Source organism: Suncus etruscus, chromosome 13 (genome assembly GCF_024139225.1).
Source record: "Suncus etruscus isolate mSunEtr1 chromosome 13, mSunEtr1.pri.cur, whole genome shotgun sequence".
Taxonomy (NCBI): domain Eukaryota; kingdom Metazoa; phylum Chordata; class Mammalia; order Eulipotyphla; family Soricidae; genus Suncus; species Suncus etruscus.
Genome location: NC_064860.1, coordinates 37,932,306 through 37,946,736, shown reverse-complemented (window position 1 = coordinate 37,946,736; position 14,431 = coordinate 37,932,306). Strand labels below are relative to the sequence as shown.

At 35.7% G+C, this 14,431-nt stretch overlaps 1 protein-coding gene across 1 annotated transcript in view; it reads right to left on the bottom strand.

Moving 5' to 3' along the window:
- The window catches only part of ZBTB20 (zinc finger and BTB domain containing 20), a 135,245-nt gene that overhangs the window by 101,793 nt on the left and 19,021 nt on the right, over positions 1-14,431 (bottom strand). The gene's annotated exons all lie outside the window — the stretch shown is intronic.

The following is a 14,431-nucleotide window of genomic DNA, read 5'->3' as shown; positions in this document are numbered from 1 at the left end:
GGCACGGGGGACCATATGGGACACCGGGATTCGAACCAACCACCTTTGGTCCTGGATCGGCTGCTTGCAAGACAAACGCCGCTGTGCTATCTTTCCGGGCCCAGGAGGTGCTTTCTTAATGGCTATCAGTAAGATGATGTGTTAATAGATGTTCTTTATCTACAAATCAGATTGAACATTTAAAAAGTAATTTTAAGAAGTCGTCTGTAGTGGGGGAATTAAAAAAAAAAGTCATCTGGGATTTGGCTTAGTTATACAATTTTGGCAGTTCCGAAGATGTTAAGGCTTCATGTAAACTACTGTGATGTCCCCTTGAAAGTTTTAGGAAAGATAGTTGGTCTCTAGATGTAGGTGAAACATTGCTAGAAAATAGGGCAGAGGAATCAAATGAATTCTAGACACTGGCTTTTTAATAATAGTTTAAAATTAATTGTAGGGCTCATCTTGAAATACTATTTCATGAAAATCTATGTATAATACTAAAATTGAAGTCTCCCACATGCTAAGATGGCTACAGTCATAAGAAATAAATCTCACATAAACTGTTTGAGTCTCTTATTGATCAGTAGTTATAAATGCTTGGCAGATGTTAAGGAAGCGACTCTACCATCACCTATAAAATAAATAGAAGATCTCCTTGTTTGTTTTTAAAAGTGACATTTACTGACACTTTTCTTTATCATATTTAGCTATATAAGCCATATTATAATTGTCATAAAAACTCTAATTCTGGAGCACTTCTTTTAAAACAATGTATTATTCAGTAACCTTAGATAAACATGCAATTTAGGAGTGGAAAAGATGCACACAGAGACAAGTAATCATAGATACAAAGCATGGTGAATTTCTGTGTCATGCACTTCACACCTCAACTCATCTCGCGGGGAAACTAGAGAAGGGGCACAACCATTTCTATTATGATAATTCACAAAGGGAGGCCATATAGATATGCATGCGAAGTCTCTCCCCACCTCTCCATTTACATGCCAGAATTTCAACTCTGCGACACTGAGTCCCTTCATTTAGCCAATTAGTCTTTCCAGCTTCATGTAATGCACGCCAAGAAGAAGGAGAAATAGAAGTGCTGACGCTCACTGCTTTGAAAGTTGCTATTCTAATGCCAAAGCTGCCTCTTGAGCAATTTCCAGAATGTATTAACATGGGAGCAAAGCTCTATTCCTAAAGACATGGATCACATTATGCAGGGGAGCCCCCTTCAGCATGTCACAATTCCACAGACTCTCCTCCATCCCTTACAAGACCTTAACAGTTGTATGGAGCATGGCTCAAGTTTATGGTCTGTATGCAGGCAAAACCTAGGAGGTCTTCTTCAAGAGAAGGGGCCAATTTAGAAACATTCAGCAAGCAAAGCACGAAGTGTTTCCTGGAACATAGCATTGGCCAAGTCTTTGCATGGCTGTACTAAAGAGAGCCAAAGTCCAAAGAAAACCTAGTCTCTCAGCTTAAGTTAGAGTGAAGGATTCATCAGTTTGAGTCTTCAACAATTTTGTACCAACTAAAACTAGGCTCCACTGAAATACTTTTTTTTTTAATCTTTTTTTTTTTTTTTTTTTTTTTTTGGTTTTTGGGTCACACCCGGAAGTGCTCAGGGGTTACTCCTGGCTCCAGGCTCAGAAATCACTCCTGACAGGCTCGGGGGACCATATGGGATGCCGGGATTCAAACCAATGACCTTCTGCATAAAAGGCAAATGGCTTACCTCCATGCTATCTCTCCAGCCCCACTGAAACACTTTTAAAGTAACATGCAATCCCAAATTTTCTTCAGTATTAAGGGCTAAATTGAAAAGATCTGATATTTAAATAAAATATTTCTACAGTTTTGAATCATTAAATGTCCTATTACACATGTGATTTTGATACTTAGCAATAAGATTTTGTTCTGAAATACAGAAGGCCATTCATTTCTCATTTTATGCTGACCATCTTGTCCCTGTTTTGAGGGATTTTAATATAACCTCCTTTTCTCTTATCAACATTTATACCCCTTTGTCTCAGTCTGGCCTACTATAAACTTAGCTATTCTCTACTTTTCTAATCACATTTGCAAAAGACAACATAGAGCAGTGGAAGTGGCAATTGACCATGATTTGAGATGCCTAAGCCTAAGTCTGAATTCCATTAGTTACTTTGCTATTTGGACTATTTCTCTCATTAGAAAATTTCCCCTTCCCTACAGAGAATCTGAACATTGGCTGAAATGGTCCTGCAAAGTTTCTAAGTTTCTTTCTCTCAAAAGCATATTTGTTTAACTTGTCCCTGGATTCTGCAGTTTAAAAGTAATCATCCCTTCAATATTCCAAATGGTTTTACTATCTTCTTAACAAGTTATCTCTCAAAAGATAAATCTTAAGGCCTGTTTTCATATACTGATGAACTTCTTGAAATTTTTCTAGAATCTATCTCTTATGATTAAGTTAACATTTCCTGTTCATGATATATAATTAGATATCTGGTCGCACCTTAAATCCCATAAAATGCCTACTTTTTCTTTTTAAAAAATTCTGCTCTTTAAATTCTAAACAGTTTCTGACTTTACATGATACTCCAACCTACTACCACACATTCATGTCTTAAAATATATTTCTTTTATAAATTCACTGTAACCCTATCAAAATTCCAAGAAACATTACTAAAATTTGTATGGAATCAGAAAAGACTTCAAAGAGCCGGAGTAATGATAAAATAAAACCAATAAAATTATCATACTCCATAATGTCAAGCCATACTATTAAGCTATAGAAATCCAAAAAATATAGTATTGTTAAAAATGTAAATGATGCAGATATGTCTTTATTAATAAAATAGAACTGAGATTTCAGAAATAATGCTACACATATATAATAAATTCATAATAGTGAAACTAAAACATGAAATAGAGAAAGGGAAGTATCTTTAACAAATGGTACTGGGATAATTGACAGCCATATACAACACAAAGAAATCAGGCAACTATCTTATATCACACACACAAAAATAAGCTTAAAAGGACTAAAGACTTGGATGCATGACCCAAACCCATAAAACACATATAAAAACAAACATAGGCTATACACTGCACAATGTTGACTTCAATGATGCGTCTGGGGATTCTACTTCAAGAGCAAAAGAAACTATAGCAAAACAAAACTAAACAAGCAAAAACTAATTGTAAGCAATTTGGAATAAAAACTTTACATATAACAAAAGTAAAAATGATAATGCTATGAAAATAGAGTAAATAATTAGACTCATATATTTGTCAAATGGCAATATTGAAGGTATTATATAAAGATGACATAAAGCTCAACAACAAACAACCCTATAAAAACACAGAAGATCTGAAAAAATACTTCTCTAAAGAAGACATATAAATTAACAGACACATACAAGAAAGTTCATAATCATTTGTTATCAAGAAAATGCAAATATTAACTATAATGAACTATCACTTTATGCTTTTGAAAATGATTTCTATCAGAAATATTAAACAGTTATTCTTGTACATTGTTGGTGGAAGCAAATACAAACTGATTCAATCTTTATAGAAATAGAGGTTTACAAAAATATTATATAGAGGTTTCCTAAAATATTAAAAATCATTTTAGTATATATTTTAATATATTATCAATGAATTATCTACCCATTCTACTTCTAGTAATCTATCTGAAGAATACAGAAGACCAACCAAAATATATCCCCCCCAAATCCAAAAATTATGTAGTTTTATTGTAGCTCTATATGTACAATAGTCAAGACCTGGAACCACCTGATGATGGATGAGTGAATAAAGTAGATGCTCAGCTCTAAGAAAAGATGAAAATTGCCTTTTCTAATAAATCCATACCAAACCAAACCATTTAATTCTGACTGCATTACCAAGGTTATCAGAGAGGGAGGGGAAGTTAGTGTAGAGGGGGTTGGTTAATTGGATTGTGAAGGGATTTTGCTACATTGGTGGTAGACATGATGTGGTAACATACATTTGAAGAGAGGCAAAACCATATTTTTAAAGCATATCCACTGTTATAAACCATTGTTAACTAAAAAATCTAGGTGTAGAAAGTTTTTTTAAATAAATAAAATAGTTTGCTTCTCATAATAATCAAATGTTCAAATATAGAAAATATATACTTATAATATTATTAACTCAAATATACAGTTTTGATTGACCTGCTGGCCAGCTGCTTATCACAGCTTTACCTATAATATGAAAACTGCTTCCTCACTCCAAAATGTTATCAACAGGGGTGCACAAGCAATAGGGCTTTTGCCTAGCACATGCTAACCTAGGACAGACCACAGTTCAATCTCCACTGTCCTGTATGGTCCTCCAAACCAGGAGTGATTTGTGAGAGCATAGCCAGGAGTAACACTGAACATCACTGGGTGTGGCCCCCAAAAAAGTTATCAACAGCTTAAATGTCATAGTTTCTGCTTTAATATTCTAATGGATTTCTAATTTTCTAGTTCATATCAATAGAGAATTCAAATCTCCTAGCATTGGAAGTCCTACATGGCTATACTTATATAATATGTCAGACACTGGTATCACCATGATTCACCAATAACCTTTAGAAAATCTCCTTTCCCTTCCTGATTCTTTCCATTGGGTAGCTTCATTATTATGGACAAGTTCATTTTTGAACCTTGCCCACATCTAATAGTCTTTTTTGTTGTTGTTGTTGTTTTTCAGGCCACACCCATTTGATGCACAGGGGTTACTCCTGGCTAAGTGCTCAGAAATTGCCCCTGGCTTGGGGGGGGGGGGACCATATGGGACGCCTGGGGAATGAACTGCGGTCCTTCCTTGGCTAGCGCTTGCAAGGCAGACACCTTACCTCTAGCGCCACCTCTTCGGGCCCCATCGAATAGTCTTTTTTTGTAGTTCTTATCTTGTGGTGCTCAGGGGTTACTCCTGTCTCTAAACTCAGAAGTTACTACTGTCTGACCCAGGGGACCATAAGAAATGGCATCAAACCTGGTTTGGTATTGTACAAGACAAGCATCCTACACTCTTATATCTCCAGTCCCTCCCACATAAAATTGTGTGTGAAATAATCTTTTCATGTACTGAAGAATATCTTTGCTTTCCTCAAATTGTAACTGAAATCCTGCATCTGGTAGGGAGATTTACAATTCAGCTAATTGCCAAACTCCAAAACCAATGTAAAATCCACTCTATCATTGTACTATCCTTAAAAAATGCATTGTACTATGTAGGTATTTCTTATAATTTCCCTGAATAGCAGGAGAAAACAATAGGTCCTCAAAAATACATTTTAATTAATGTATTGCCTTGTTAGGTCTATAATTTAAATGGCAACCTGTTTGCTTACTTTAAGATATACAAATGTATTTAAGTCTCCTTTTTAAAAACCTAAAACTCAATTGTAGTGAACAACTTCGTAACTGTGTATCCCACATTGATTCAATTAAAGAAGTTATTTATAAAAAATAAAATAAAACATCAAAGAAAAATATTACGTATATAATACATGAGTAAGCACTTGTTGAATTGAATTGAAAAAATAATCCTAAACAGGTTACTCATGGAAGAGGGAGTAATATGAAAAAGACGATTACATAAATATTCCATAACAACATCTAAATGCAATAAAAAACAATACCCAAAAGAGAGTTTCTCAGATTTCGCTCATCCTCTTGATTATTTAACATTAAACTGATAATAATATACTTTAAAAATAGCTTTGATTTTAAATCACCAAATTTACACACCAAGAATTAGACACTAACAAAATCCCATAGTCTGATTTATTTCTCTATAATATATCTGTCTTGAGAACATCAGCAGGAATACACCAAAGAAATATGTCCCTCATGGGATCAACTATATAAAAAGACAGAACACATCATCAGCACAAAAATCATTATCCATCTAATTTCTCCCATTCTAGATGGCTCCGGTGAGCCCCTCCATCATTACTGACTAGGGTTAAGATAGAACTTAATGGATTAATTAAACCAAAGCAGGACTGCATTACAGATCAAAGAAGGGGAGCTCTTGGCACAGAGGAGGCAGCAACCCTGTTCTTTCATTCAAATCTGCAAGAGTAGGCTAGCCCCGGGTGCTGTACATTTATACCATAAAGTAGTCTCCAAAAATAAGATTTGCTGTCTGTTGTCTGGGTCTTTTTCTTAGGACTCATCAAAATCTAATACTTGGGTATTTATCAAAATTCATTATGTATGAAATTTAACATTCCTTCTCCCTCCCCCCTTCAGGAATGTGGGAAGCATATGGAAGAGATGCCATGTAAAAGAAGTAATGTGGTCATTTTGGTCATCAAAAACCTCCAGTTATGGGAGCGGTTATTGTTTGAACGCCAATGTGAATATTCACAGATTATACAGAATAGTCAAAAGAACTGAAAGGAAGAAGTGACCATAATCATAAAATCACCGGGACCCACCCCAAGGCAGCTGTCCTAATGGAAACCTTGAGACTTGTTCATTTACAGAGGATTTTGAAATTCAAATGTGGAAGAACAGGATGATTCAACAGGCACAATCTAGGGTCTTTTTTCTTGTAAAAGAAAATGGGAAAACAAAAGAGGAAAAAAAAACAAAAAAGCCCCAGGAATACTGTACTGGCAGTTTACTCTAGAGATGTCATGAACCAAGTCAGTATATTAATTGCATAAAAGGCTGGAAATGTAGTTCTGTAATAGAACACATGCCTTGTATGTGTGAAGTCCCAGGTTCAATGCCTTGAATTACACACACACAAATCAACAGTGACTTAGTAACATGGAAATATATTTTTCGTTAAGGATAACTAGTTTCTATCACAAGATATATTAAATATGTAGCTATTAAAAGAGAATAAAAGAGAAACATCTCACTCTGGGAAATGGTACCCAGATAGACTTATTAGTAATAAGAATCCTCAGTGAGTCTAGGAAATATTGATGACACTAGATTGGACTAACAGACTAACAGACCTATTTCCGTCAAATGAAATATAACCTTAAGAATATAACCTTAAGAATTCCAGAATAGGATCTGGGCAGCATTTTGGTTTCATTTTTGGAATGACAGAAGTAGGACTGGCTTCTCTGGGGATCCAGGTAATTCCATTATGTTGAGTCCCCGTGAATGATAAGTAATTGAAATAAAAAGACACCTATGCATTGGATGGCTGCTCTGAGGGTCTTTTTTTTTTTTTTTTTTTTCTGTTCGTTTGTTTGTTTCTGGGCCATAAAAGGTGTTCAGGGCTTGTTTCTGGCTCTTTGCTTATGTCCTTTTCCAGGTATCACTCCTGGCTGGGCTAGGGAGCTGGGAAGCAAGTACATAATCTCTGGTTTCAAGTAGGTTTCATTTGAGATTCATGCTCAGGGGGAAAACTTGCACTAAGTTCAAACAATAACACACTTCTCAAAAACACATGTTATTTTTCACCAGCGAGAAAGAATAAAATTATAGAGTTGGAAGGCTTCTTACCTTACTGATTATTAATCTAGTTATTTTGTAAATAAGGAAACTGAGGACTTGCCAATGGCCACAGAGTTAATTATATAGCTGGCAATTTTATCAATAATGAGTCTACAGATGGATTCAAGGCTATCACTGATACTCTAGTACTGGATCCTTATTTAAGAAAGTTCATTTGGGGGCCTGGAGAGATAGCACAGCGGCGTTTGCCTTGCAAGCAGCCGATCCAGGACCAAAGGTGGTTGGTTCGAATCCTGGTGTCCCATATGGTCCCCCGTGCCTGCCAGGAGCTATTTCTGAGCAGACAGCCAGGAGTAATCCTGAGCACCACTGGGTGTGGCCCAAAAACCAAAAAAAAAAAAAAAAAAAGTTCATTTGGGCCTGGAGAGATAGCACAGCAGTGTTTGCCTTGCAAGCAGCTGATCCAGGACCAAAGGTGGTTGGTTCGAATCCCCGTGTCCCATGTGGTCCCCCGTGCCTGCCAGGAGCTATTTCTGAGCAGACAGGCAGGAGTAACCCCTGAGCACCGCCGGGTGTGACCCAAAAACCAAAAAAAAAAAAAAAAAGAAAGTTCATTTGTGTAAAAAGAGAAAGGCATACAGAAATAAATATGCATGTACTAAATATGTGGCTGGACTGTAAAAATAGGAAATTATGTTGTAGTAATGTTGCCAATGGTCAAGGACCCACTGATTAGGTTCACTTGTTTATTTGACATTCACTGAGCTCCAACTATGTGCAAACTTCTGAAAGTAAAAATTGTGTGCTTGGACATAGGTTTTGCCGTTTCAATGTGGTTGTTTCATATCTGCACACAACCACCTAAAATAATTAAGTAGTTAAGCTCATTCTCATTTGAATTAATATAAAACAGAATCATCAGTTTTGAATCATGAGAGAAGGCATAAGCTCTGCATTATATTTTAATTAGAGACTGGAAGTAATTTTGAATTTTTTTGGTACCCTAAACTTAAAGGTTGAGCCATTGATTTTTAATGTGCTCATTCACTTTTGGCCTGTTTTCCCCTTTAAAATCTACTGCACATTCACTGCCTTAGGAGTTCAGAAGTAGGGTTCTTTAAGACTTGCTTCTGCCCAGACTCTGAGGGGTATTTAGGTCAAGAATGAGGGTGGAGTAGAGGAGAAATGAAAGAACCTGGCTGAGCCAGTTCTGGTCTAGTCCTTAATCTCCAAGTCATTTCGCTTTCACTTATATTTTAATATGAATTACATAGAACAATAATTTTACCTCTCAGATAAACAGAACTTGAATGGATAAACACTGATAAATACAATTAGCTTCAAGTAGTTTGGATTTGGAGAAGTCACTAATAGTAAGCTTAGACCAAAGAAGTGATTATGCCATCCAGATATTTTTCTTAAAAAGATGGGATATGTTTTAAAAAAATACATTCGAATGATTTTGCTAGTAATTCAAGACTATGTTAGGAAATTTAATATATCTTAATCCTTGGAAAAACCTTTTAGAGTAACGAATACCCATATTTCTTCAGGTAAAGAAAGTGAAGGCACAATAAAGATTTGATCAGATTTACAAGGTAAAATGCGATTTGTTTCATTTATACTAGAATGCAAGCTTGTCATTCTAAAAACCTATGTTCTTTAGGACCAGACTGATAGAACACTGAGTAAGGTTCTTGCTTTGCATATATTTTACCCAGGTTTGATCCCCAGCATCACATAAGGTCTGTGGAGCATGTTAGGAATAATCCTGGAGCTTGGAGCAGGAATAAGCCCTGATCACTGTTGGGTGTGGCCCCCAAACAAAATAAGTAAATAAATAAAAATCATGTCCTTTTCCAAAGGAAAAAAGATCCAAAGATTAAACAACTATGAATACTATAAAACACTATGAAACAACTATAAATTGCAATAGCTTTATTTAGTATCTGTTATATGATTACATATTGGGTATAAAAATTAATACAAACATACATTTTCTGCAACCCTTATATTAAGTAGGCCAGTACAAACAAATTAATATTGGATTCACTAAAATAAAATAAAGCAGAAAAGTCAAATCCCATATGTATAGAACATTTTTTTTAATTATAGGAGACAATTTGACAGTGCAATTTTTTGAGAAGTCAATACTTACATATATGCTTACAAATAAATGCTTACAAATAAAAAAGGTGCAAACCCATTCAATACCAGAAATAAAATACACAATCCTCAGTAAATTTTTCATAAAGTGCTAGTAGTGTTCTAAAATATTTTTAGTGTCCTAAAAATATTTAAAGACAAGCATATGCTTGTGAATAAAGGTTTCCTTTTCTATGGGGCTTGCCTTGCTTACCTCTCCTGTAAAATGTAAAAGTTTTTCTTCCTATATGTAAAGAAATCTTATTTAAGTAAAAACACTGAATTTTGAAAGTGGTAGACTAGGACCATTAGGATATCTTACTCCATCACCAATACAAGCCCACACCCAGTTGAAGCTGGCTCCCCTAATTTCACACAGGGTAGAAAAATAAAGGAAGAACATAGAAAAAGGTGTAGAGTTGGAACGGAGAAGAAATAACAGCAGGAATGCCCCTGGGAATAATATTCTTTCCAGTGGGCACCAAAAAATGAAAGTATGCAGAGTGAGCAGATAGCATGCTCTCCCAGTAGTCCTGGGATATTTCTCTTCACAGGCTCAGAACTAAAACTCTATGGTCCTAGATGCAAAAAAATGGGTTGAAGAGATTCTACAGAGCTTTCATTCCCTTTAATACCATGTATTCCAGAAATTCCATCACTTCTGCAAGAATTTCATAAATGCTATAACAATTTTCCCAGATATACTCAAATGCAAAAAAGCTTTATTCTAAGATTAAATGCATTTGAGCTGCTTATCATTTTCAACTATTATTGATTATTTATTATCCTGTTTTAATTTTACAATTTTCTACATAACTGCTGCCTTTCATTGACCCTTGATAATCAGGTGAACAAAATATCACTTTAATTGCCTGGTGGAAGAAATAAAAATGAGGGATTGGGGTAGGCAGGAATTGTATTACAGTAAGAATATATAACCAATAGTCCTAGATCAATGACACAGATGTCAACATTAAGATCCCATATACTAGCTTATGCTGTCAGTTTTACAAAGACAGAGCCAATGATGAAATTCAGGTAGAAAACAACCTCAGGAAAGAATATTAACAACTCCTATAGTATTTTAAGAATAAAATTATGAAAATTTGGATCCCAAAGATTCACCTATGTTGGAAACTGCACTGATATTAGCAAGACCATATTTGGGAGGGAAAGGATAGAAAAGGATGCATTAGCACCCTCAAATCTCTACTTATTATACTACCTTGACACAGGTTAGCAAAAGGCCATGGAGAGGAAAGGAGGCACAGTCTTCTCTTTCTTATACAGACAGCAGAGACAGGCTGGGGGAAACCACACACTTGTATTTTGCTAATGTAAAAGTCCCAGTGGAAACATTAGCACTCAAAGACATTAATGTGGATTTGGGACACTCCCTGAAGGATTTTGATTCCATTAGAAAAAAAAAGAGAGAAAGACATTGACAGATATAATCCTGCTTTGATATGTTTAATACCATTTAAAGAGAAATGCACCCATGTACCGCTAGGCCAGGACCTTAAGAGTTCAAAAAGTGAAACATCATTTCTCACTGTAAAGAAAAAGCTTGGAAAATATTATGTGAAAATTAATTTGGCATGCTTCTTCGAAATTTTAGATTTCTGGGATGAGCAAATGGGTACAGTTTTCTTTTAACTGTTTTTGAACACCATGTGTTGAGAAGAAAACAACAGAATGGCAATTGCTCATCCAAAATGCTAACTTGTGGCATGGCACAGTCAAGATGGCCTGCCACAGCCAAAAAGCAGGTGTATGCTATGCCTCTCACTTCAGTAGCAGGCGCACCACATGTCCCTGCATTCGGCAACCTCTTACATTTGCTTTTGGAACCTTTTTGAGGGGGACAGTAAACATGACTCAACAGAATGTCTAGCCTCAAAGGGCCTGGCTCCCCCCCCCCCCACTCTCGCACTGGCTTTCTGAAAGACAGACTCTCTGAGAAAGAACCAAGAAAAAATTGGAATAATGCATCTGTTTTGAAATTCTTTGCAATATCATGTCCTGAGCCCTGGCAGGAAAGTGACTGGATTCAAATCATTTTGTGTGAATGAAATTTAGGATCTAATCATATTGGAGAGTAATAACAATTATTTGGTATGGCTGGAAAGGATCTATTAATTCAGCTCCTTCATGTAGGTTAGCACACAGTTAATGCATCTACCATAGCTTATGTATACCTAACCACATAGTTTAAGACCATAAATCTAAAGATCCATATGTAAACTCAGAAGCTCAAAGTATAGAATATATAATACTATTGGGTATTATGGGATGCCAACACTGCCTCAATCTGACAATACAAATCTGGTGCTGCTTATTCTAGGAAGAAAAAGAGTTTTATATATATGTATAGGCTTATATATTATGTAGGCTATATGTATATGTATAGGTTTCACTCAACTATAAAACAATTTGAGGAAGGAGAGACAGATACGGAAGGCTCTTTTCATTCTATCTGTAAGATATCATATAAAAAAGTCAAATTAAAAGTCATAGCCATTTCTAAGCCTAAGCAGGTATGACAGGAAATAAAATCCCACAATATTTGTGTGCAAAGATGAAAATAAGAATTCAAATGACTATTTTAATGTATATAGCAATAATTATTTTATCCTATGATTTTAACTAATGAATCAATATCTATGATTAAAAATGTACATTCAAAATAGGGAAGAATGAAACTCATTAAAATTAAACTAGAAAAAAAATTATCCTTATATATTCCTGATACAGTTGGTGAGATTAATTATAGGTTAAGTTTCTCATTGACCTTTATGGAGTTCAGAAAGTATAATTTGTTGCCAGATACTTATTTGCCATTACTAATTTAACTCATTTAAATGATAATTTTCTTATGTAACTTTTATATTTGATGGTACTTTTTAGGTGCAGGAGGGTACACAAACTGTAGAAGCCTGTCTATATTTATGAAGCTTATTCTGCAATAAAGAAATAGGTACATAGAGACATACTTTAGTGAGGACAGTGTGCAATCACAGAAAACATACAAATAAATAAATCATTTAGCAGCTCAGAAAAGGCAATGTATCCTGACTATGGAATACCTATGTAGACTTATTAAGATGGCTTGATGTACCAAAAGGAAGAATGTGGCTGAGCTAGTCAGTCACATGCACAGGGATTTAGCTAGACGGAGAGAGGAAGGATATGTACTATGTATTCACAACACCTCTCTCTGAACTGTTCTATAATTAATATTTACCAAAGGTATGGATGGATGAGAGAGGCATCAGTATAGATGCTAGGTCAAGTGAGTGGATCTTTGTTGGCCCTGGCTACTTAGGTGTTTCGCTAGTACCTTGCCACATATTGGTATTGAAACAATATAATCTTTTCTTACCAGTGTGAAAAGTTTAGGCTCTGATTCATTCCAGAATGAGGGGAGTTACAATTCAAAGCATCACTCTCCAAAGTGAGGGCAACACGTGTTCATGTTCATTTAAAATGAACATGGCACAGGTATCACAATGCCTTTCAAATTAGAAACAAATGAACTTCTCAATAACCCCCAAAGAGGATGAGTCAGAACTTATGCTGCCTAGATACGACAATGGAGTTGGGATGCTACTTGTACGTGATCCACACAAGAAATCAGGTTTTCTTGTAAGTAAGGGAGAGAATTCGGATATCCTTGCTTGTAGGGCTGAGCTCTAGCTGTAGAATCATCTTCTTTTACAATTTTCATTCCACATGAATATTCTAGTACTATTCATCATAAATAGTGATTTTTCCTAATTAAGGGGTGTTGTGTGTATATATATATATATATATATATATATATATATATATATATATATATATGAGAGAGAGAGTGTGTGTGTGTGTGTGTGTGTGTGTGTGTGTGTGTGGTCTTTTTGAGGGAGGATGGCGTTACTGATGTGCTTTTGTAAAGGATTCAAGGTTGTCTGGGTACTCAAAAAAATGCAAGTGAAAAAATACTGTTTCTTTGATTCAATAGTGCTTATATTTCGGCAACATTTTCTTTTTCCATCCTCAAATATAGTATTTGAGACAATCTGCCCACAAAGGAAAGCTTAGAGCTTCAAAAGTGTAGACGAACCAAATCAGAATTAATCTCTGTGAAAACAGATTCAGGCACATGAAAAAAGTTAAGGGAAAAATCCAGAAAGATGTCTGCCATCTCTCTTAATCTGAGGTGAGCTGAGGTAGGACAGGTAAGGAGGAAGGTACCTAGAGATTTCTAGCAGTAATATGATCCACTGTCTCACCTCTGGTGACATAGCTTGGTTTTGTGTTACCAAGGGGTCCAGTTGATTTGGTTATAATGTGTCCAATGGTTGGACTACATGAACCCAGACAAGGTTAATAAAGGGATATATTGTCTAACTGAGGTGAAGGGCAAGTAGCCAATACCTTTCATTCAGAAAAGGTGAACCAGATCAGCTTGGGGGAACATCTTTAGCTGTGTATTATTTTTATCAACATATTTAAAACCATGCATTACACTGTAAAAATATTGTATCTTTAAAAAGGCTTGCAATTCCTCAAAGCAAAAGGGTAGAAGATAAAAGCCATTCCTCGAACATGTCACAGATGCATTTTTTTTATAAGTGGATTGCTTTATATGTGTTATCTCACTTGATCTTATCCCAACTATGAAAGATTGATATTTTGCCCATATTTCTTATGTGAAGAGCCTGAGGTTCAGAGTGGTGAGGCGTGTACCCTCTGGTCATACAGTTAGCAGGGGAGCTAAACTGGGATTCAGTCTGGGCGTTGTTAGGACACAAAGCCTGTACTCTCCGCCATGCCTTGTGCTTTTCATGGCACCGAGTCAGTGTTGGGGGAACTCTGCCCAGCATCTCTGG